The 25,101-nt window shown below is 44.5% G+C and overlaps 1 protein-coding gene across 4 annotated transcripts in view; it reads right to left on the bottom strand.

Moving 5' to 3' along the window:
• Positions 1–25,101, bottom strand: part of PAOX (polyamine oxidase) — a 572,703-nt gene that overhangs the window by 151,744 nt on the left and 395,858 nt on the right. The window lies entirely within an intron of this gene.

A 25,101-nucleotide genomic window follows, 5' to 3' on the forward strand; every position in this document is an offset into this window, starting at 1 on the left:
ACTAAACTGGTTTGGAGGTATGTTATTGGTAAGCTCCAACACATTCTATAATGAGCTGGGGTATAATTTACCTGAAGAAGTATAGCAGCTGGTTTGGCTTTGATTGTCTATCCAGTAATACTTCATATCTGCCGCCTTTGATACCATCAATCGCACCATCCTCCTAGACAGCTACACTCATTAGGAATCAAAGAAACTACCCTCTCTTGGATTTCCTCTTTCATCTCTATTCACTCACAAATCATACTCATCTACCCTTTCACCTCAACATCACGAACAGTAACAAAAGGGGTCCTACAAGGAGCATCCCTATCTCCCCTGCTCTTCAACATCTATCTAAACCCTCTCCCAGCACTCATCCGCCCCCACAATCTCACCTGCTACAACTACGCAGACAACACCGAGATCATCCTTAAAATCCCCAAATCGCCAGGTTCCAACCATCCACATCTGTCATCATGGCTCTCTGATATTGACTACTCGATGACGACCAACCACCTCATGATCAATCCTGGGAAAACTGAAATCCTACTCTGCTGGAAAACAGCACTCCTCACCAACCTATTCCCTGGCTGCAATCCTTAGGCCCCCACCCCACCGGCAACCTCCACCTCGGCGAAAAACCTCGGATGCACACTGGACACGGATGTATCTCTCTCCTAACACATCAAATGTGTATCCAGATCCTGTTTCTTGCATCTACACATCCTCACGCGTATCTTCCATCACCTCACCCATCCTCACTGTTTCTCTGCCATCATATCCATCATCCTCTCCCGCTTAGACTATGTAAATTGCCTCTACCTAATTGCACCAGTGTTTCAGCTAAGGAAACAGCAAAGAATCCAAAATGCTGCAGCCCGCCTGGTCGTTAACCTACCTCCCAGAAAACACATCAGCCTTACAATAAGAGTCCTCCCTTGCCTCCTTATTGGTGGATGCACCAACTTTAAAAAAGCCATGTGCATCACCCAACGGGCCATCCCTAACACCGGCACGGAATTCCTTCAAGACGAAGTCACTCACTACCACCCCTCAAGGACTCTCAGATCTGGCACAGCATCTCTCCTAGTTGTCTCACATTACAACTCCTCCAGACTGGGCGGATCCTCTTTCTCCGTCCAATCGCCTATCATCTGGAACTCCCTGCTCCTGCACATTCGCAATATTGAAAGTCACCTGGCATTCAGAAAAGCCCTCAGAACCTGTCCTTTCCCTCCCTTCTCTTGAAACCCTCTCGCAGTCTACACTGTTGATAGGCGCACAAACGCTGATGCAAACACAACAGTCCTATCCACCAATACCCCACGGATCCCCCTCTCCCAATGCTCAGACTTTCGTTTCAGCGAGGCGACGAATAGCGGGACCAGCCAATGGCACTGGAACGAGAAAAAGAACACTGCAGTTGAAGTCCATCCAAGCGTATGGTACGTATACCTAAACCACGTCTGTGGACACAGGCCACAGGCACAGTCACCCATTCATGCACCCTAGAATGAAGCTATGGTTATGCTATTCCGGTCTAGCAGCTCACCTAGCCATCCACACTGAAACCCCTGAGGAACCTCAACACCTCGACCATTAGTATAGAGCGACAACCTACAGAAAAGATTTTTGGCCTAGCTGGGCACACATTGAATCTTCAGCACTAGCACTCTATCCTAAACCACCAACCAACAGCACCTTACTGGAGCCTAGCCAGCCCACCCAAGTCCTAACCTGGCAAAATGCACACATGCATCTTGTAATTTAAATTCTTAGAACCTCTTACACAAGGACTGCGGTCATCAAGGGCATTCTAACCACAAAGCGCATTGAGGCCATACAAATGGGGAAAAGGCGCTATATAAATGACAAATACAATACAAAGTACAACCTTCCTTTCAATCTCATCCAAAATTATCCCCATTTTCCTAATACATCGGTTACTCTGATTGTTCTTTGCTTTTCTTTTACATTGTCTCTGCATCCCTCAACTGCGATTCCTCTTTTCATTCTATATACTACTCTTGCTCATGTAGTCTGATTAGTCCTCTACTCCTAAGTTTATCTCAATCACTCATCTCCACATCCTTCAACAATGAGGGAGGATATAGATGAACCCCCCTGTCCAGATAACGTTTTAGATTTTATTTATTGTGCATTTGTAAGGCACTTATACATTTATACATCAAGTAAATTGTGTATCAAAGCGCCCACAGGGCAACGGGGAGGGAACATGGGAATGAAAGGCAAATATAATAACAATGAGAAAGACATAGGCAGTCCTAATAGGCCTTTTGGGCATTCTGAACATGTAAGTGTAGACAGAGAGAAGGCGTCTGGGAGCGGGGGTAAGTGCTAGGAGTACCACAGAGGGTCAGAGGGAGTAAGATACAAGCAGCTGTTAAGTGCCTGGCAGAGATCACTTGGTAAGAGTGATCAGCTGCCAATGCAATAAGTGCTGGCCTGTGAGATAACACAGTCCAGTGGGTGTCCAAAGGCAAAGCTCTGGGAGTGGCCAGAGACTGAAGGCTATTTTGGGGGTGGAGGGCAGGACCCAGAAGGACACATAAGGGTCCAGGTCACCAATCTCAGCGACTGTGGTGTTTAGCAAGGGAGGCAGAGGGGGAAAGGAAGGTCTTGAGGAGCTTCCGGAATTTGAGGAGATCCGGCTCAAGATGGAGAGGAAGGGGGAGGCTGTTCCAGAGGAGGGAGCCAGCCAAGCAGAGAGATCAGCCACCAACTTGCAGTTTAGAGAAGCGCTTGACACGCACAGATTAGGCGCCAGAGGAGCGTAAAGATCTGGATGGAGAGTATTTCGTGAGAGCCAGTTGTAGATAGCGTGGTCCCTGGCCCCTGTAAGGAACTCATGGTGTCAACAGTAAAGACAGACAAGTGATCACAGTTCAAGGATGTTTCTTAAACTGTTTGCAGGTTGGAAAAACGCCTAATCTAAATCTAAGATGGGAGCAAGCGTCGACCATCAAATGAAAATAAGGCAGTCCTAGTGGCGTGTCAAATAAAAAGTGCCTATACTAAGAAACCTATTGCCAAACCTTCCAACTAATACAAAAAGGTGTGTGGGATGGTTTTCAAGAAAAGAAAGAAGTGTTCACAAATAATATGTCAGGATGCAGTAGCTTGGGTCTCCCTTTCCCACGTTTTGAGCATGGGGTAAAGTGGGATCTTGGAGCACAGTACACTCTTGAGCTTCCCTAGCACTAGACGACAGTTCCACTTGCAGCTATCAGGGCCGTCGATGGCCTAGTCTTGTTTCTCTTTAAAGTCTCTTACCTTCGAGGGCCTGACGTATACAATAACAAAACAAAAGTTCCTTCAACAAAAATGAAAGTTCGATTCCTGGTTTTACATCGGGTGAGCATTCTTCACCCCTGGGTCCCCCCTCATCCGGGCGGTGACCCCTCTTTACTTTCAGCCTCCCTCCTCCGGGTTCACTATTGCTTGTCCTTTATTCACCAATCTTAATGTCTTTATAAACAGTTCCATTGGACATCCCTCTGTCGGGTTCACCTTTGTCAACACACTGTTTCTTGGGACTTTAGACTTTGCCCCCTTCTCGTCAGCATCCCTCTTCCGGGTTCACTCTTGTCAACTTCACATTGACATTTACTTTCAATGTCTACGGGATTCACTTCCTTTGCCTTCTCATGTGGCGGGATTCACTTCCCTTGCTTTCTTTATAGTTCCTAGGTCAAAGGCTTTCGACTGTACAGGGATTTTGCTTTATCTTCTGTATAACCACTTTGACCTATCTTTGCGGCTCTCCTACGGCCTTCTGGTATCAGTAGTTTTACTCAGATGGGGATCGACCAGAGTTTCTCGGAGCACCACCCACATGGTGCAGGTCCCCTTCTCCAGCTGGTCTCCCCATTACAATTTTACAGTTCTTTGAATTTCTCTCATTTTGCCACTTTGAGACTTACACTGCGACTTTCATCCATTGTTTTGTTCTACCCTGTTCCCCCTCCCTTGCCTTGTCTCGCTCTGAAAAACTTGTGTACGAGCACGATAGAAATAAAATATCAATTCAATTCATTCACCACAGCCCAGTTCTGACCAGTTCTCCCTTTGACTCACCGGCTGTGATGAACCGCTTGGCTCTCTTTGTAATTGGAGGCAAGGCCGGTACCACGGAAGCAGGATTCTTCCTCGCACCGGCGTATCAGCGACGATACGCTCCCTGTACCGTTAACATCTGCTGCAACACACTTGGGCTATTGTCCTTGGTCTTACGATTCCTTCTGCAGAGGTTTCGCTGGGTTTTGTCAAAAAGGGCAAGGTTGTGCCTCTCCTCGTCAGCCTCTTGATGTCTGCCGCCTTTCTCCTACTCTTGAACTGCCGGGTCTGGATAGCGGTCTCGTTGTGCGGTCTGCCTTGCTCGTACTGTGCTCTCTTGGTCCACCTTTTATCCCTGTTGGAAAGGTAAAGGGCCGTCAGGTGTGTGTGATTCTGATCCATTGCCTGACTTTGCCTGACCCTTGTATTGGGACATGTCAGGTAAACGGCTCTGGTGTTAGTCTGTTCTCTTGTGTGTCATGCGAAAGTGTTCGTGTTGGAAAAAGGGGGAGGGTGTGGGAAGTGGTTTTGAATGTCCTACGTGGTACAATGGGGAAAAGGTGTTGAAAGAAGGGGGATACCGCGTCTCACCTGTCGGTGTCCCACTCCCAGAGAACCCCCATCCAGGTGATACTCCCTCACTGGTCCACCCCCAGGAACTGGATCCAATAGCGATGGCCGTGTCCTGGCCACCGGGATGACAGATCCCCGGGGACTAGCTACGGAGACACCTTCAGGTTTCTCTCACCCCAGATAGCCTAATGGATGATGCAGAAGGATTTCAATTTGATCCTTGCAACAACCGGGAGCCAGTGGAAAGATGCAGTCCCTGGGCTTGAGGTCAAGGATACGTCTTGCAGTCCTATTCTGGATAAGCTGGAGGGGACGTAGATAGGAAGAAGGTAGATTAAGAAAGAGGCTGTTGCAGTAGTCTAACCCAGAGACTACCAGAGCTACAGAGACATTGAGGTTCTGGGGCAAAGTGAGAAAAGGAAGGATTCCTTTGAGGAGGTGGAGTTGCAAGTGGGCCTTCTTGGCAAGTCCTGGATGTGAGGGAGGAAGGAAAGGGAGGAGTCGAAGATGACGCCAAGGTTTCTGGCTTCAGATTAAGGAGAAAGCCCATAGAGGGTGGCCAGAGTGAAGGAAAGAAAGAGTGAGCAGGAGTCCCAATCGGAAGGATCTCATAGATGACCTAATTTTATATTTGATGGCAGATGCGCTACTTTGTTTAACTTACATGAAGTCAATCTGAGATATAATGTGGGAATTACAAAACTTTGGCTGATGTTTACATTTTTTCAAAAGGTGAGGCAATTGAGGATCTCAAAGCCAAGAGTAGAAGATTAACCTCAATTCTACGTCAAGACCGGAGACTCACATTATGCTTCTCTTCCTTTATTATTACATATAAGGAAAAGCTCAGCAGCAAGATATTTTGTGCACATCACATATTAACACACTTATAATGAAGGTGCGTCAAACATATAACAAACATGAAATTAAAAACACTATAAAATGACTCCCAAGTCCATAATAGTTCCTTAATGGTTGAAAACTGTATTTCCCATGATGCTCCCAAAGGTCATCTAGTGTCCATGGACATGTGTCCCTTGTATCCCCATAAACAGTCTTGAACAAGAGGTAACTTCCTTTCTTTGCTGCTCACAGCAAGAGATAAGTTTACTTCTTATTCAATTGTGTTTATGTGATCAGATTTATCATTATACGGATGTTTAACTGATTTGCTTATTGTTAATGAATGTTTATTTGCGCTTAGCGTATGACGGTTTACTGCCGCTTTTCTTGAGAACAGTATATTCCTTGTTGCTACCGACGCCAGCTGCTTCCTGCTGGCGTCAGAGACTTAATTCCATGCGAACGTTTTTCGTTCGCGTGTACCCGCTTGCAGCGTTCTTCTCCGAACGCTGCAGCAGGTACTGCTGAGGCTGCGCTGCTTTCCCGAACCCGAAATAGTGCTCTCCCTGGTCCTTTTCTTGGGGCGCCGGAGACTTTGGCACCAATTCAGTTTTTTCTAAAAAATAAAACAAAAAAGGGAGGAAGTCAGGAAAGGAGAAGGACTACTCCTGACTTCTGCAGCTCCAGCCTCTTAAGGAGCACAATTGAGTACTCCTGTATAATTTTTTTTTTTTAAAACAAAGGATATAAGAATAATATATATTGTTTAATCACAATCACTGGGCTTTGAGAGAAGGCATCAGTGAGCCCAGAGAAAAAAAGAAAAAAAAAGGAAAAAAAGGAATAAATAAGGTGCTTATAAGGGCATCGCAGTATTCCCCTCAGTCTGATCAGGCCTGGTCCGAAGGTGAGGAGGATTCATGTTATATTGATGAGGTGGCTGTGGAAAAAAGCCTTCAAAAAAGGCATTGGATCTACTGTTGAAAACAGTATTAAAAAGGCTGTATCAGGGATGCTCCTGCCAATGCAACAACGCCTAGATGACATGGGGGAGCGCATGCGAAGGACATTTCCGTCAGGGAGAAAGAAGACTCAGAAGAGGAAGCACCTTACACAAAGGGGATGTAGTCCGGCTTGCAAGAGCAGAAGCTCTCTGACCCCCCCGAGCCAATTGATTCCTTCCACCGCTGCCGTATCTGATGCCTTCTCCAGGCTGAAAAAAGCCTTTATGAGTCGGAAGGTAACCCCTTCCTTTGAAGAACCCTCTAATCCCGAGGAAGAAGACAGGGGCACGAGACCCTCAAGCCCAGAGGGATATGGACATGGCATGGAAGACAACCAAAGTGCAAGAGTATATGAAGAGCTATCGCACTCTTCCTCAGATGAGGATACCCAGATATGGGGTTCCAAACCCTCAACCTCGGGGATTGCGGCACCCCCCATCCGCAGAAGCTCCAGGGAACAACCTCCTGAGAAGGGGATGTTCGCTCCCGAAGACTTGGTACACCCCAGATCCTCTGACAGGGAGCCATCAGCCGGAACAACGGCTTACATTTTTTATAGGCTGCGCAAGCCGCTTGACAAAGAGATCAGAGCAAGGCTACGGGCAGAATGCCCACGTCCTGAAATACCAGATAAAGTGGCTGCGACTCCAGAACTCGATTCGAAAATGATCACGTTCTTGGGCAAGCACGTGGAGGATCCCAGCAAAGGCATAGACCGAGCCTGGAAGTCTTGCCAGGATAAGCTTCTAGACATCACCGGTCCACTTGCAAAAATCCTAGACCTTGCGGAAGAAGCCTCTAACTCTTCAAAACCTATTGACCCAGTGATCCTCTCCGGTTGGGTCCAGAGAGCAATCTGCCTACTAGGTAACGCAGGCTGTGCTATTTCCACGGAACGTCGGAAGGGCATCCTCTTCAAGATCGTCTTGAAGCTAACTGGGCTAGCAAACACTGAGTCTGCTGCGGCCGCTCAAGGATTACTCTTTGGAGATCCTTTTGTCAAGGAAATGGCTAAGTTTGTCACCTCCATCAAGAGGGTCTTTGCGTCAAAGATTTTTTCCAGGGCCGGTCGAGGTCTAGGTCGCTTCTCCAGCCGCTATGCCTTTGACAGAAGAGCTCAATACCAAAGGGAGCAAAATAATGCTTGGCAAGAGCGCACCAATATCTTTTTTCCATCTAGAGGACGAGGCAGAGGGTGATCCTGGAGGAGAGCCCCCAAGAACACAACCCAACATCAACCAACAGGTCAGTCTGCTCTTACCAGCGCCACCGCCACATACACCCATTGGGGGGAGGCTAATGCTCTTTACTCATGCTTGTGATGGCTTATGTGTCAGGGACACAGTGCGCGGCTTTCGCCTAGAGATTGTCACGCAGCCCTTTCAAGTCAGTCGCCCCACCCCCATAGTTATGTCCGAAATAGATCAGAGTGCGCTAGACGGTGAGATTCACAGCCTATATCAAAAGAAAGAAATTCGCCCCTGCTAGAGTCCGGGCGGTTTCTTCAGCCCAATTTTTCTGGTGCGCAGAAAAGAGAAAATGAGGCTCATAATAAATCTGAGAGCGCTCAACGAGTTTATAATCTACCGTCACTTCAAGATGGAAAGCATCCACATGCTCAGGGACATCCTGAGGCCAAACGATTGGCTCATGCATCGGGATTTAAAGGATGCCTATCTCGCAGTGCCCATTCATCAAGCGCACGTGAGTTACCTAAGGTTCTCTTGGGATCTTCAAGATTGGGAGTTCACAAGCCTTCCCTTTGGGCTCTCTTCAGCACCTTGGGCCACAGTCTCGGCTTTCTCATCAATTGGGAGAAGTCAGTTCTTTGTCCTTCCAAGAACCTAGAGCTTCTGGGATTCGTAGTGGACAACCAAAATGCACAACTTCGTCTCCCAGCTGCCAAAATACATTCTACCAAGCGGGAGATTCGCAGGCTTTTGCAGAGGGATCTGATCTCTCTACGGGAACTAGCAAGGGTCATACGACTTCTGTCCTCGTCTATCCAAGTGATATTTCCCAGTCCCCATCATTACCGAGAACTACAAAGACTGAAGCAGGGATGTCATTTCACCAAAATGCCAGGGTAGCGGAAGTGACATCACATGACCCTTGACCCCCTGATGACATCACAGGAAGTGATGTCATTTGACCCCAGCCCAAAGTGATATCGCGAGAAGTAATGGAACACAACCTTTCACCCGTTGACAAAACAGGAAGTGGCATCACATAGCATTGTACACTATGAAAAATATGGTTACGATATCACTATAATGTGATGTACATTTCATACCTGAATGGGTTGAAATATGTATCATTAAGATCAGTGTGTATAGGCCCATATTACCAAATTACTGTGAATGCAAGCAGACGTCCATGACCAAATGATAATGATGTGTTATTATATAGCACTTAAGCTTAAGCGCTTTATATAAAAGAAATATACACCCAATATCACCCAACATGTGTTGGTACCCATTTATCGACCTCAGAAGGATGAAAGGCTGAGTTGAGGCATTTGAGAACAGACTAAATCAGAGACTCACCCCCTGAAGTGTGCCAGAAATAAACCTTTAATGAGTCTAGCAATTATTGTATAGAATTCCAGAAAGACACATTTTTGGCATTCTTATTCTTTCTTATTTAGGTTCAGTGCTGAAAGTGTTAGACTTGTGGCCCTCGTGTTCTTATTTTTCTTCTTTTTTAAGGGGCCTGAACAAGAAAGCCAGCCACTCCAGAATTAAAGAGCCACATGGTGCTGGCTACAGCCCAGGAGCTTGCATTGCACAAAAAAAAAAAAAAAAAAAAAAAAAATTATATATATATATATATATATATATATATATATATATTTTTTTTTTTTTTGTTTAGAGGTCGCAAGGGGGACCACAGAGGTCGCACTTGCAACCTCTGGCGACCTCCAAATGACGTCCCTGGACTGAAGGGCCAACATCTGAGACGCAGACTCTCTTATTCTCAACGCCGGACTCTGTCCCCTCAGGCAAGAACAGGACTCAATTGGTGGCTCACGCACATGGAAGCCTGGAACGGCAGAGCCATCTTCGGTTCCACCCCGGATATCATCATCGAATCAGACGCCAGTTGTTCTGGTTGGGGAGCGAGATGTGGCTCAGTAGCCACAGGAGGGACCTGGTCTCCGCAGGAGTTGGAAATGCATATGAACTGCCTAGAGCTTCTTGTGGGCTCATTCGTAGTTCGCTTCTTTGCCAGGAACAAAGTGAGCTGCTGTATCTTACTGAAGATGGACAACATATCCGCAGTGAGATACATCAATCATCTGGGCAGTACCAGATGACGTCCACTAGCAGAACTAGCTAAAGACTTTTGGCATTTCTGCCTGAATCATCGAATTTCCATTGCAGCAGAGTATCTCCCGGTTCTCCGGAATGTGATAGAGGACTGGCATTACGCGATTCCAGCGACTGGACACTCAACAGAGAAGTTTTTCTCTGCCTGCAACCGATCTGGGGTCCAATGTCAAAAGATCTCTTTGCCTCTCGTCTCAACACGCAGCTTCCAGTGTTCTACAGCTGGAGACCCGACCCAGCAGCCTCGGCGACAGATGCGTTCTTACAACCGTGGACGCAAGGGGTCCACTACGCTTCCCCCCTTTTCAATGATAGCGAGGACCCTGGCGAAGGCCCGTCAGGAACAAACAGAGCTAGTCCTCATAGCCCCAGTCTGGACTTCTCAGACTTGGTATCCGGTTCTTCTGGAACTTTCTACCCCACTCTCCAGATCTTCTATTGAATCCGTGGAACCAACCTCACCCCCTGCTCCTCTCCGGGTCTCTGACTCTGGCGGCTTGGAGGATTTCAGGGCGAGATGGAGAACTCCGGGCATGTCCCTCAAAGCAGTCCATCTCATTGAGGAGAGCTGGGCCCCGCAACTCTCAAGAGTTATTCCAATTCCTTGAATGCGTGGGGGATCTAGTGCCAGGACCGGGGTTTTCACCCAGTTTCGGCACCTTTAGAAGAAATTCGCAATTTCTTTGCCTCTTTAGTGGAAAGAGGGCTGGCGTACAGAACAGTGAACGCATATCGCTCTGCAATTTCCGCAGGTCATGAACCCATACAAGGGGCCCCAGCCGGAGAGCATCACCTTGTTTGCAGATTGCTTATAGGCGTCCGGTTTACAGTCCCACCTCCGGCCCATTATGATAAACTGTGGGATGTTAAAGTGCTCAATCGTTTTCTTTCTTGGCCGTCTAACGAGAAGCTATCACATACGGCTCTCTATCGGAAGCCTTCTACCTTACATTGTCTGGTTTCTTGTAGGAGAGTTTCAGATGTTAGAGCTCTAGACCTAGCGGGCAGGTCTTTTTCTCCCAGACGTTATTGTTTTTCACATACGAAGAAGAACTAAGTGCGACTCAAAAGTGATTTCCTACCCAGCTTTCAGGGAACAACCCAAGCTTTGTTTGGTACAATGTTTGAAAACCTATGAAAAAGTGACAGCTTCACTCAGAACTTCGCCTAATGGTCAGCTTCTTATAGCCATTCTCAAACCCCACAAAGCAGCATCAGCTCCTACTTTAGCACGCTGGGTGCGCTGGACCCTAGCGCAAGCATGGATAGATTCTCTTCAATTAGGCGCCCATTCTGTTAGAGTAGCCATGGCTTCCAAAGCCTTCCATGTTGGTGTTCGCTTAGGGGACATCATGAGGATGGCAGATTGGGCAGGAGAGTCAATATTCAAAGAATTCTACCTGAAACTGGTAGAACAGCCTGCTTCGATTGTGGTAAGTAAGCTTTGAACTAGCATAATGTGAGCCTCCGGTCTTGACATAGAATAAAGATTCTCTATAATAACTTACTAGAAAGTCTTAATTCTATTAAAGACACTGAGGCAAGCATTATCCCACCCAGCGAAGGAAAAGGGTTGCGCATCGCTCTAGAATATTTATTAAGCATTGCAACAGACTATTGTTTAATGAAATTTCATGCATAGTCATATTCTAATGCAATTATCTTTTCCTTCCCACCCCTCAAGGGAACTAGGGTTACCATACGCATGAAGTAATTATAGCTCTATTTTTTTTTTCTAGACAGCATCTACAGACAAGTCTGGCTAATCAGCTGTTCGACACCTCATCTTCTGGTTGACCGCAGTTGTGTTTCTACTTGTTATGAATGGACAGCCAAGTTCGCAGCCTCGAAAGAGGAAATTACTTCTTTTTCAAGATTGTTTATGGGGATACATGCACGCCCATTGGAGGACAAGGGGCACATGGGCACATGGCCATGAACACTAGATGACCGGAGCATCATAGGAAATGCAGTTTTCAACCATTAAGGAACTATTATGGACTTGGGATTCATTTTATAGTGTTTTTAATTTCATGTTTGTTATATGTTTGATATCTTGCATCTGAGCTTTTCCTTATATGTAATAATAAAGGAAGAGAAACATAATGCTCGCCTCCGTGTCTTTAATAGAATTAAGACTTTCTAGTAAGACTTTCTACAAGAATTGCACTGTAATCAAACTGTACCTCTTAAGCTTGCTTCATCAAAGGGAAGTAAGGTTGATAACTGAGCTGCAATTAGCACAATTTGCAACTGCTTCACATCTTACCAAGTGGAAGGGAAAACAGGAAGTTTCAACTATATTTGTGATAAAGAAGCAGTTGACAGTGCCTTGCAAATGTTGCTGTTTTGTAGACAGTTTGATAAAGCTAGAATGAAACTATTAAGCCAGAGTTACAGTGACAGGGAATTAGACATTGTAATGTTGTGTTACACTTTATTGTGTTGGCATCCGAAGATAACTTATTAATCCATAAATCCATCGACACACCACAAACGCACACCAACACAATACATTCAAACAACTAACAGTCATCCGTGACTCTGGACCATGATGGATACAAATAAACATTGCGCACGACTACAAACCAGACCCTAACATCACACGACACACACACCCAACATAAAAACTAGCACACATCTGAGGCAGAGTCCTACCCATATGGTTACAACACATGGGGCCTCCCGAACGAACTACCACATGAAAGACAACAGTCACAGACGCCAATTCCTCCTGGTTCTGAACCTATCCTATCATCACATGCCCACTAACACACCCAGCCCTCTTCTCTTGCAGAGCCACGTGAACGCCTGGAGACTGCCCTTGGGTTGTAGTGGTGCCTAGTATAAATCAACATAAGTGTAATGGCTGGTTATTTAAGAAACATTCAGGATAGCAAAAAGTGTGCTTCTTTCTTTTAAAATATTTTATTTAAGCACTTAGTGGCACATCACAATTTACAGCCATGGCAAATGATGCGGCTTACATAGTATACTTTATAATGTATGAATAATAATATTGTACATGTAGTTAATGCAGCCATATGAGTCCAAACAAAAGCAAAAAAAAAATATTACATTAGGTCTTCTTCAACCTATTGTACAGCAGAGGTAGCAATTTTCAAATAGTCTCTCAGGTCTGACCAAATGTCTTTCAAACATGTATGCGATGGCATCAATGAAATGTACAGTTCCTCCATGCTATTAGCCCATAACAGGTTATTTTGGCATATCTCTATTGTAGGTTGTGCAGTATGTGTCCATTTTTGTAGGATGAAATTCTTGGAAACAACAATCCCAAATGTGTAAATCTTCATCTCATTAGTCATCTTGCCAATGTCACCAAATAAAAGATGTGCTTCTGAATGTAAGAGAAAGCCTGCTGAGAAGAGCTCATAAAGTTGAATTTTCGGTTTCAAAAATGTTTTATTTTGAAACAATTTCGATATATTTTTGGGATTCTATGTATCTGTTAAGTATGGACAAATTGATGGAAGACTATGCATTTGTAATGTAAAGATTTTTGGAAATTGCTTTTATTTTTAAATGAATAAATAATGTATCCAGCCAATCATGTTGCTCCTTATACCAGCAGGGAAAGTCTGCATTTGAAGAAAGCTGTTGGTTGTTCATACACACACTCTCCAAACTGCCACACCTCCCGTGCCACTGTATGCCTGCACACATCTCTCTTACATGAAACTCCACCCCTTTCATCAAAAATGTTTTATCACTTATATTCGCGTACCTTTCTGAATACTGCCTCCTCCTCACCAGCCCCCTCAGCTTCAGTTTCTTGCTCTGCACCACCAGTTATGACTGCCATGGACCCTGGTCATTCAAAAGGGGTTCTGTATGGAGCATCAGCCACCATTTACATGGCTGACATCTCCGTTGTATTTTATTTGTAAGCAAACAAGCGCTATTCGCTTGGAGTGACCAGGGTTTCCTGAAAGGAGGAATGATCCTTAGCACCCCAGACTTTTGGCCCGGGGTGCTAGCATTAAGTGGCCGCCGTAGATGGCTGTTCGAGCTGATAATGGCCCTAAGCCTTTGGCCAACGAGCCATTACAGGACAGGTCAGCCCCTCATGGCAGCCATTAACGCTAAACGAAATGTTCTCTTGTTGTTTTGCCACTGACAGCTACAGAACAAAGAAAGTAAACTATTGAAAAAACTGCAGGTTGCATCACTGCCCAGAGCATGTTCTATAATTTGATTTTCACTATCATATTGTGGCAGTGATTTATTTAAATACTTCAGTTGATATGTATTACAAAATCAGTTTTATATTTTGAAAATCTATAACAAACATCCTTAATATCACATGTTACATACAAGTTCAGAGCTTTTAACCTGGTGTACAATTCAATTTTCTAGTAAATTAAACTTCATACCTGTGCCATTTGATATTGATAAGTAGTGGCTGCGTGACAAATTAACAGCTTTATGTGACATAATGAGCAAGAACCAAGTCCTCTCAAAACTATATATTTTTTCAAGTTACTTTCTGTTGAGGCATTCACTGTAGCAGTATCTGAGAAGAAATGCTTAAAATCCCAGTGAAAGTAAGCTCTCCAAATGCTTTATTATTGTAAATGCGGGTAATTTTAGTTATAAACATTAATTCAGTCATTAGAACTATAGATTTACATATCGTTGTTGAGTTTTCCAATGGGTAAATAGATTACCGACATCTCCATAGTAAAGAGGAGATTTGCAATTCAAGGAAGACAGCATTTTCTGACATGGAGTTTTTCTGCAAGGAGGAGATTATATTGTGTTACAGTGTCCTTATTTATGCAGAAGGTTATGTTCTGATACAGATGATGCCCTTTTCAAGGTGTATCTTTCATTAGAAAACTGAGCTCCTCCTTCAGAGTGAATGGTTTATTATGATACAGAACCTACCAATTCAAGGGAGGGCAGTGGGGACAGGTAATCTGATAGAGCCTCCCCCTTCGAGGGGGAGGTTCAATTCTATTGCAGAGCTTCCCTTACAAGGGGTAGGTTTTATTGTGATAAAGTCGCCACTTCATGGGGGTGAAGGGGAACCTATTCTGATACGGTGTTTCCTGCTTTAAGGGGGATCGTTTATTCTGATACAGAATCTCCCTCTTCAAGGGGAAAGTTTATTCTGTTACAGTCTCCCCCTCAAAATTGTATTCTGATCCAAAATCTCCCCCTTAAACGGGGATAGTTCATTCTGATGCAGAGCCTCTCTATTAATGGGCAAAGTTTATTCTGATACGTATCCTCTCCATCCGAGGGAGAGTCTATTCTAGCCCTTACACAATGATGTTTTATTCTGATAAGGAGTCTCTCCCTCCAAAGGGGGTGAGTTTATACCGTTACACAGTCTACCTGTTGAAGGGGGGATAATGTATTCTGTTACAGAGACTGCCCCTTGAAGGTGGAGGTTTTATTCTGTAACAGATTATCCCATTCCAATGGGGAGAGTTTACTCTGACAGACTGTCCATCGCCACGAGGGTGAGTTTATTCTGTTGCACAATCTCCGACTGGAAGGGAGACTTTATTCTGTTGCAGAGTCTCCCATTTAAGGGTCTAGGGGTTATTCTGCGGAAGTCTCCCCCATCAAGTGGGAGAGTATATTCTGCTAGAGAGTCTACATATACAGGGGGGGAGTTTATTCTGCTACAGGTCTCTCAAGAGCAGAGCTTATCCTGACAGTCACTGCTGGAAGGGGGAAGAGTTTGTTTTACTACAGATTCTCCCCATGAATGGGGAAGTTGCATTCTGCTATACCCTCAAAGGGGAGATTTTACTCTGCTACGGAGTGTCCACCATCAAGTGGGAAGTTATTTCTGATAGCGAGTCTACCCTTGAAGGGTAAGCGCTTATTCGGATACAGAGTCTCCCATATCAAGGGGGAGAGTTTATTCTGCAAGCGTCACGGCATAAATGGGGAGGTTTTATTCTGTTAGAGTCTCCCTCATAATGGGAACGTTTATTCTGCTACAGAGACTCCCCCATCAGGTGGAGAGCATATTCATATAGAGTCTCCCCCTTTAAGGGGAGAGTTAATTTTGCTAGTCTCCCCTTTAAGGGGAGAGTTTATTTGGATAAAGAGTCTCTCTATTCAAGGGGAGAGTTAATTCTGCTATAGAGTACCCCCCATCAAGTGGGAGAGTTTATTCTGCTACAGAGTCTCCCTTTCCAGGGGGACAGTTTACTCGGAAAGAGTCTACCCATCAGGGGGAGAACATATTCTGTAACAGAGTCAACCTCTTCAAGGGGAAGGCTCAACAATATTTCAAAACAGATTTTGCTTTCCTGACTCGACTTTTCCAACACCCGCCCTACAAGTGTATGGACTCGGTTTTAAAAAATGCCAGATGGTGGAGGATTTAAAATGGGGATAAATTCATTTCTTGTCATTTGGGAGAATATATTTCAATAGGGGGTATTCCATTTCAGAATAAAGTATCCTCTGGGAGACTGTCATGGGGGAGGGTTTATTTCGTGAAACCAGCCCAGAGGTGCTATTAGTGCCACCCTGGGGAGTCGGTGATGCTGATGTAGACTCACTAAGATGCAAAAAACAGTGTGGGAGTGACTAGTAGTTAACACAAGCATAAATGATTTAAACAATGTAAATAATGTGTATTAAAGAGAGCTCAATTCCCACCCAACATTGTTGTGCTCTAGGCGAAGGACTACCTCGCCCAGTGGTTGCAACAGCCCCGACTTCGAAATCTAACTTCCACACCTCCCCTTTGATGTAATGGCTTTCATAGTCAAGTGCAGCTGGAGACATGTCGGACAAGGATCTGAATGTGAGCAGCTGGGTAAGCGGTAGGAGCATATTGTGAAGGCATCATGAAGTACGACACAGGCAACAGACTTCAAGTTCAAACAAACACTTTTATTTAGCGTATATGCCAGGATGGTTGAACACCTAGCTTGCCCTATGCTAAAATGGGATTACCCTACCTAAATAATACTAAGCAAAGTCTAAGTCAAAGAGTTCAATTTAGGAATCTGTATCCAAACCCTAAACTTAGCCTCACAACTTTAACTGTACAATGTGTAAAACAGTGTCCAACAAAGTTCTGGGCTTCTTCCAGCTCGCAGCTTTCTTTCAGCTCACTTCCCCAAGTATAAAATAGTTCTGCACAGAAAAAAGTCTCAGAATCCCCTTTCTTGGATTTAGGGTACAATAGCCTTTTTCAGGTCTCAGGGTTTCCTTCCCCAAGTTAAGATTTAGGGTTCCCTTACCCATGTTCCAGTTCACACAATTCAAATAATCTTGAAATGAAACATTTCTGGTCAGGTTTCAGGGTTCCCTTCCCCAAGTTCCAAAATATACAGTTCAAACCACCTTGAAGTGAAATGTTCCTGGTCAGTACTCAGGGTTCCCTTCCCATGTTTCAAATGACAGTTCACAAGAAAAGAAAACACAAAATATCATTTTCTCCACAGTTCAGTCAATGTTATTTTCAAATATTTGTTCAGATAATTTATTGCTTTGAACAAGTTGAAAATGGAACTGTACATCAGGCTTCAGTATTGTTTGTTTGCCTGTTCTTTTAAAGTCATATTACATTTCAGCATATTGTGGTCTGTTGAGATTTATATTCACTTTAGCACTTCAATAGAAGATGGTTTGCCCGGATTTAAATTTCCTGTCCTCTTTTTGGATTACAACTGTTTTAATTCGGTTTAGACACAAGGTTTTATTTCAGTTCGGTATTCAATAATTACATCTCTCGCTTATGGTTAAGTTTCCCTTTATCTGCAGTTCAAAAGGTGTTTGTTTCACTTTAATTGAATAGTTACATTTTTCGAGCCCTTCGAAAAGGTACCTCTCTACAATTCAAAGTATTTCCTCTTTGTTTGGTAATTGACAAATTAACTGATCAGAGACCTTCGAAAACATGGTGATCCGCAGCACGCGACCACTCTTATACAGAGTATTCAGGAAATGTTCCAAGTTCACACATTCGCGCACCGGGTCTCTCAAGCATCGGAAACTCACTCGTCGCTTTAGGTGTTAGCGCTGCAGTGCGGATCACACAACCTTCTTCCTTTCGTGTCAGAGCTCCAGTCTCTGCCCCTCAGACACTACTGGGGTGGTCCACCACCACAGGGGAACAAGCATGTTGAGTAGAAAGGAAAGGGGCAGCCTTCCTGCACGGCTCCCTTCATGGTTTCCAGTGTGCTCCAGGGAGTCCCAGCTCACACGCTGCATTGTTGAATTCTCTCCTGCAAGCACCGACCTCCTGGTCCTTCTCCTGTCGCTTCCCTCTGGCATTGGGTGGGGCTCCATTTATACAACTTCAGCCCCTTGACAGGCCGCAGGTGAGTGATTACTGAACCTTGCCTGACCACAATTAAAGGGGCATGCCTGACCTTCGCTGCTCTTAGTTGCCTCTTCTTCGTCACAGTAGTCAAATGTTAATTGTGGAGAAATGATGGAAGCTGTCTTACAAAAGCCCATAAAGGTTGGGGGAAGGGTTGGGATGGTTGTCACTAGGGAAAGGGCAATACCATATCTCGCCCAAGGGCACCCCACTCAAGTCTCCAAAGACCCTCCACCCAGGTTATCCTCCCTCGCTTCTCCGCCTCCGGGGTCGGGATCCAATAGTGATGGCCTTTACCATGCCACCTGTGCAGAGGATTCAAGGGGATTAGGAGTGAGAATACCCTCAAGTTTCTCAGATACCCTTCCCCAATGCGGGTTGGACCGAGGTGCTTCACAGGGACACCGAGAGAGGAAGTCCACATTACCTTGCTTTCTGCCTTTCTGGTGTTCTACCAGGAACGTCATTTAGGGGACGCCAGAGGTCGCAAATGCGACCTCTGAGGTCTCCCTTGCGACCTCTGAGGTCTCCCTTGCGACCTCTGAGGTCTCCCTTGCGACCTCTAAAAAAAAAATTAAACAAAATAAATACATTTTTTCTTTTTTTGAAATGCATGCTCCCGTGACTCCTTACTTCTGGAGCGGCTGGCTTTCTTGTTCAGGCCCCTTAAAAAAAAGAAGAAAAATAAGAATAGGAGTGCCACCAGTCTAACACTTTCAGCACTGACCCTAAATAAGAAAGAATAGGAATACCAAATAATGTGTCTTTCTGGAATTCCATACAATATTTGAAAGGGGGTGAGTCACTGATTTAGTCTGTTCTTAAACGCCTCAACTCAGACATTCATCCTTCTCAGGTCGATAAATGAGTACCAACACAGGTTGGGTGATATTGGGTGTATATTTTTTATATATAAAGCGCTTAAGTGTAAGTGCTATATAATAACACATCATTATCATTTGGTCATGGATGTCTGCTTGCATTCACAGTAATTTGGTAATATAGGCCTATACACACTGATCTTAACGATACATATGGCGATCCATTCTTGTATGAAATGTACATCTCATAATAGTGATATCGTAACCATATTTTTCGTAGTGTACAATGTTATGTGATGCCACTTCCAGTTTTGTCAACGGGTGAAAGGTTGTGTTCCATCGCTTCCCGCGATATCACTTTGGGGTGGGGTCAAATGACATCACTTCCTGTGATGTCATCAGGGGGGTCAAGGGTTGTGTGATGTCACTTCTGCTACCCCTGGCATTTTGGTGAAATGGCGTCCCTGTGTTCCACTGTGGAGAAAGAAGATTGACGGTCCAAGAAACCCTGCATTACCCTTAGGCTAGATCCTCTTGTTGGGATATTAGGTTTACTTCCAAGGAATTACTACTTTTCTCCCCACTAGCACTTCTTTCAAATTGGGGAGGTTTTAGTTTCATTAGGTGAGGGAGTCCAACTACAGAAGTCTTAGAATATATTTGAGCTACCCGTGAAATCCATTGATCAAATTGGGGAATGTCCCTTCCCAGGACTAACTGGGCTGGCAAGTTGGAAATCACTGCTACAGTCAGGTCTAGTTTCTTTCCCAAAATGGTAATCGGGATTTGTGTTATCGAGTATCTTTTTGTATGGACATGTACACATGTTACCTTCTCCTTTTTAACTGATTTCCACCCCTGAGGAAGTAACCCCGTTCTTATGGCACTTCCTTTAATTCCGGTATCCAATACTCCCCAAACAGTTTTTCCCTCTAAGGCAACAGGAATTTTATATGAGGTTTTCCCTCCAGTATATAAAAAGACAAAGGTTCTCTCTGGTTCTTATAGCCTCTTCCCTTTTTCCCCCCAGACCTCTTCTTCCCTTCTAACGTCTTTTCCTGGGATTGAGTGTATAAGACGTTATTAAATGATGACCCAGTTCCTTCCTCCTTACTCCTTGGAGTCTGGCCGGGCTCTACGAGTGGCAACAGATTGGGAGGATCAACTACGTTCAATGGACAACCTCTTGCAATATGTCCATACCCTCTTCAAGAAAAGAAGATAGAAGATTTTCCTCTCTAGCTTCTATCATGAGAGTGTCTGGAACCAATATTTCTAATGTTTCCAACTCTTGATAACTAGGAGGTAATTGTTCCTCTTTGGGTTCCCAAGGAGATGTTACTTCCTGGGAGTGGGTGCACATAATGTTTGCAAAGGAGAACCCAAAGATTGGTTTGTCTCGCTGTTCAAATTTCTGTTCAGATGGTAGGGTAGAGCTTTCTTGCTTATTAGACGGACAGCATTTTGTAGCGAGTCCCAGCTTACCACAGGAAAAACACTCTTGTTCTGGGGGCCAGTAGCCTATAGGGAATCCAAATTTCTCGCATGAGGGGTCTAGTTCACCTTCACTTTGGTCTTCTAATATGATAGTCTCTATCTCGCTTCCTTGTATCCTCTCTCATGCTTAAGGTTATATCCTGGCTCCCCAATAGAAGGTATCAAGGGAACCAAAGGAATAGTGTGGACTAGAGATTTCCTCTTTGCTTGAGGCCCGACTTATTAATGAGCGTTCAATGTCTTTTACGAAGGGGCGGTTTTGACCTCTGTAGGAGATGTGGGCTCAAAGGATGGCATCTCTTCCTTTTCTTCTCTTTTTCTGAGATTATCCACATCTGGGTATTCGTCGAGGGACTGTGGGGTGCCCTAAGTCTTGGGGCCTTATTAGGACTGGAAGTCCTCAATTCCTCAAACGCAAGGTTCTGTATAGGTCGCTCGGTGGAGAATATGGAGGATTCTATGAGAACCAGACAGAGGAGTTTCCTGCCCTTAGGTTCAGCCGAGTGATGCAAAGTAGGCTGAATTTCCTCTTAACTCAACCCCTTTAAGGTTAGCGGGGAAGGCAGTGACATATTCATCTCCTCCTATTTTAAGGGGAGGGGACTTTCCCCTTAGTGTTGATAAATTGAGAAAGCTATTGGTCTCCCTGAGAGTGTCATTCTTATATGGATCCCTCATCCTCTAAATTTTCAGGATTCTGGACAATTTTTCTGGGTTTGCCAGGTGAAGGATTTCCCCGATAGCTTCGTAGCCCAAGTATCCTATCAAGTCATCCCTTTAGAATTTTTCCTCCAACCCAATTAAAATCCATAGTATAAAGTCTAGTCTATTTTCACATGGGCGGAGAGGCCATATCTTCAAATTGTTCCTTCCGCCTGGCATACCATACATAACCATGCTAGAGGGGAGGTCTAACCAGAGGTCTAAAGAAATTATTATCTTCCGTCTAGCTGGGACCACCCCTTCTTGGGGACAGAATAGATGGTAACTGTTCCCCTCCACCATTTTCAATATAGGAAGAATGGCCTGGGATCCCAAAGAATGAAAAGTTATTCTCATCTTTGGACTTAGAAGGGTTCGGGTCCCACACTTTTCTGACCTTTGAGTCTGGTGGTCTTGACTCGACAGAGTGGAACCGCTCAGTCTATAACCATCTGAACTCTCCTAAAATTATTCTCAGGGTTAGAGATTCCCCTATGTAATTCCCTTGATTGTGTCAATTCCTCTGATTTGAAACTTGGGTTCATTTTAATGAGTGGTGTATCAGAGGCTCTAGTAACTGTCACTTTCAAGGGTTACCCAACTTTTATCAGTTGAGCCGCATTCTACTCCTGACACCATCTATGAAGGCATCATGAAGTATGACACAGACAACAGACTTCAAGTTCAAACAAACGCTTTTATTTAGCTTATATTTTAGGATGGTTGAACGCCTAACTTGCCCTATGCTAAGGTTGGATTTCCCTACCTAAATAAAACTAAGGAAAGTATCAGTCAAAGAGTTCAACTTAGGAATCTGTCTGTGTCCAAAACCCTATACTTGCCCTCACAACTTTAACTGTACAATGTGTAGGGATGTCAGCAACCAAAAAGAAAAGAGTATCCAACATAAAGTTCTGAGCTTCTTCCAGTGTCGCAGATTTCTTCCAGCTCAATTCCCAAGCATGAAATATTTCTGCACAGAATAAAGTCTCAGAATCCCCTTTCTAGGATTTAGGGTAAAATAGTCTTTCAGGTCTTGAGGTGTCCTTCCCCAAGTTCCAAAATATACAGTTCAAACAACCTTGAAATTAAAGACTTTTGTTCAGGACTCAGGGTTCCCGTCCCCAAGTTCCAAAATATACAGTTCAAACAACCTTGAAGTGAAATGTTCCTGGTCAGTACTCAGGGTTCCCTTCCCCAAGTTTCAAATGACAGTTCACAAGAAAGGAAACACAACATATATTTTTCTCCACAGTTCAGTCAATGTTATTTTCAAGTATTTGTTCAGATAATTTGTAGCTTTCACACAAGTTGAAAATGGCACTGTACATCAGGCTTCAGTATCCTCTGTGTGCCTGTTCTTTTAAAGTCATATTAGCATATTGTGGTCTGTTGAGAATTATGTTCCCTTTAGCACTGCAATATGTGAAGGTTTTCCTGGATTTAAACTTATTTTCCTCTTTTTGGATTCCAACTGTTTTTAATTCTGTTTAGACACAAGGTTTTAGTTCAGTTCGGTATTCAATAATTACATCTCTCGCTTATGGTTCATTTTCCCTTTATCTGTAGTTCAAAAGCTGTTCATTTCACTTTAATTGAATAGTTCAACGTTCGGAGACCTTCGAAACCGATCTCTTACTACACGCGACCACTCTGATACAAAGTATTTCCTCTTTGTTCGGTAATTGACAAATTAACTGATCAGAGACCTTTTCGAAAACGTGCTGATCCGCAGCACGCAACCACTCCGATACAGAGTATTCAGGAAATGTTCAAGTTCACACACGCGCGCACCGGCTGTATCAAGCATCAGAAACTCACTGGTCGCTTTAGAAGTTGGCACTGCAGCACAGATCACATAGCCTTCTTCCGTTCATGTCAGGGTTCCAGTCCCGGCCCCTCAGACACTCCTGGGCTGGTCCTCCCCCACAGAGGAACGAGCACGTTGAGTAGAAAGGAAAGGGGCAGCCTTCCTGCACGGCTCTCTTTGTGGTTTCCAGTCTGCTCCAAGGAGTGCCAGATCCCACGCTCCACTGTCGAATTCTCTGCTGCATCCACCGGCCACTTGGTCCTTCTGTGTATTTCCTCTGCCATTCGGTGGGACTCCATTTATACACCTGCAGACCCTTGACAGGCTACAGGTAAGGATGATTACTGAACCTTGCCTGACCACAATTAAAGGGACATGTCTGACCTTCACTGCTCTTAGCAGGCATCTTCCTTGTTCCAGTACCAGAGTCGTAAAAGAGCATTATCTTCATTGCTCTTAGTTGCCTCTTCTTCGTCCCAGTACTGTCAAATGTCATTTGCGGAGAAATGATGGGAGCTGGCTTACTTTTGTAAGCCAGCTCCCATCATTTTGCCCATAAAGGTTGGAGAAGGGTTGGTTTGGATGTCACAAGGGAAAGGGGGATGCCATGTCTCGGTCCAAGGGCACCCTACTCCCAGTCCCCACGGACCCTCTACCCAGGTGATAATCACTCGCTTCTCTGCCCCCATGGTCGGGATCCAATAACGATGGCCTTTCCGTGGCCACCTGCGCAGAGGATCCAAGGGAGTCATGAGTGACAATACCCTCAGGTTTCTCATAGTATACAGTGACTGGATAAACCTTAGGTGACGTACTGATTGCCCAGTTGTTGTATATTGGCTAATGGAGCCAAGGTCTCAAAATCTTTGTCCACAACCTTGGAATTATTTGCATCGCAGTTGTCATTCCAGCAACTTTAAGAAACTCCTGCCTGCTGTGTACTCCATCACCCGAATCCACTTTTTAATTTTCAGGCTGAATTTTGCAGATTCCTGTGGACGCTCAAGAATAGACTCTCTGTGCTTTCGTGCATGCAGCACTTGCAAACCTTTGTTTCATCACAACTCAGGTTTCTGTGGATCCACGACTGACTGACCTCCCAATCCGTACCAGTGTTTCCTTATCATTATATTGATACTTTTCAGGTACTTTTGGTGACATCTAGTTGGGGGTTGGCTCTACTGACCAGGCCAGGGAAGGGTGGAGGGTGTCCTGGTGATCCCCATACACCTCATTTATGGCCTGCATCACAGAGCGGGTGCTGTTTCCTGGCCACTAGGGTAATTCCTGTTCCATCCACTAGCCTTGAGAAAGGGACTTAGTGGTATATGTTAGCCAGACACTCAATGCAACCATCTGCTTCATGATATCACTTTGATGAGGGTGGAATCGAAAGCTCCTAATGTTTCTTTTTTTAAACAAATAGACTTTTTCCATATTTAGAATTATGGATTGGGAGCCTCAGCAATAATATGCAGCGCAAAAATGGAATACACATGAATGTGTCACGCAGTTATCGAAAGATGATCCATTAAAAGTAACATTAAAAAACAAACCACATTAATTACAAGAGAGGAATGGGAAAAACTAAATGTAAAGCAGAACCAATTGGAAACCCTTTCAGTGGTGTGCTGTGGTGTGCTGGTTTAGTGCAATCCAAATGAAGCAAATATAAAGAAAATACAAAATAAAAGTAGCAGGAAGTTAAAATAAGACATTTAAAGCAAATTCAGCAACTTTCGCCCCAACATACACATTTCCAATGGCTCTTACAAAATGGTTGCCACTATTAACGGATCCACTTGTTTTGCATCATGGAGCAGCTGGCTGGCATCAGGGTCTATTATGCATCTTCAAGAATGCTGGCAGAAAGCTAATACTTTCTTTAGATAGACCTAAAGCTGAGGGACCAACAGAGGTGCCTGTTATGAGTCTGGAGAAGGAAATAAAGTTGTAGAAGGGACAATTATCAAGTGGAGCATTGAAGACAGAGTCAGAAGGGTTGAACTGAAATTGCATAGTTTGAAGCCAGGAGTTCAAGGCATCATCTGCAGGCCGAGGGTGAAGCTCTGGAAGCAAACAAACAATTTGCTATGTAGGAAGAGGAGCATTGAAAAGAAGAAATATATTGACTGAG

Source organism: Ambystoma mexicanum, chromosome 8 (assembly GCF_040938575.1).
Source record: "Ambystoma mexicanum isolate Mex_15411 chromosome 8, UKY_AmexF1_1, whole genome shotgun sequence".
Classification (NCBI taxonomy): Eukaryota; Metazoa; Chordata; class Amphibia; order Caudata; family Ambystomatidae; genus Ambystoma; species Ambystoma mexicanum.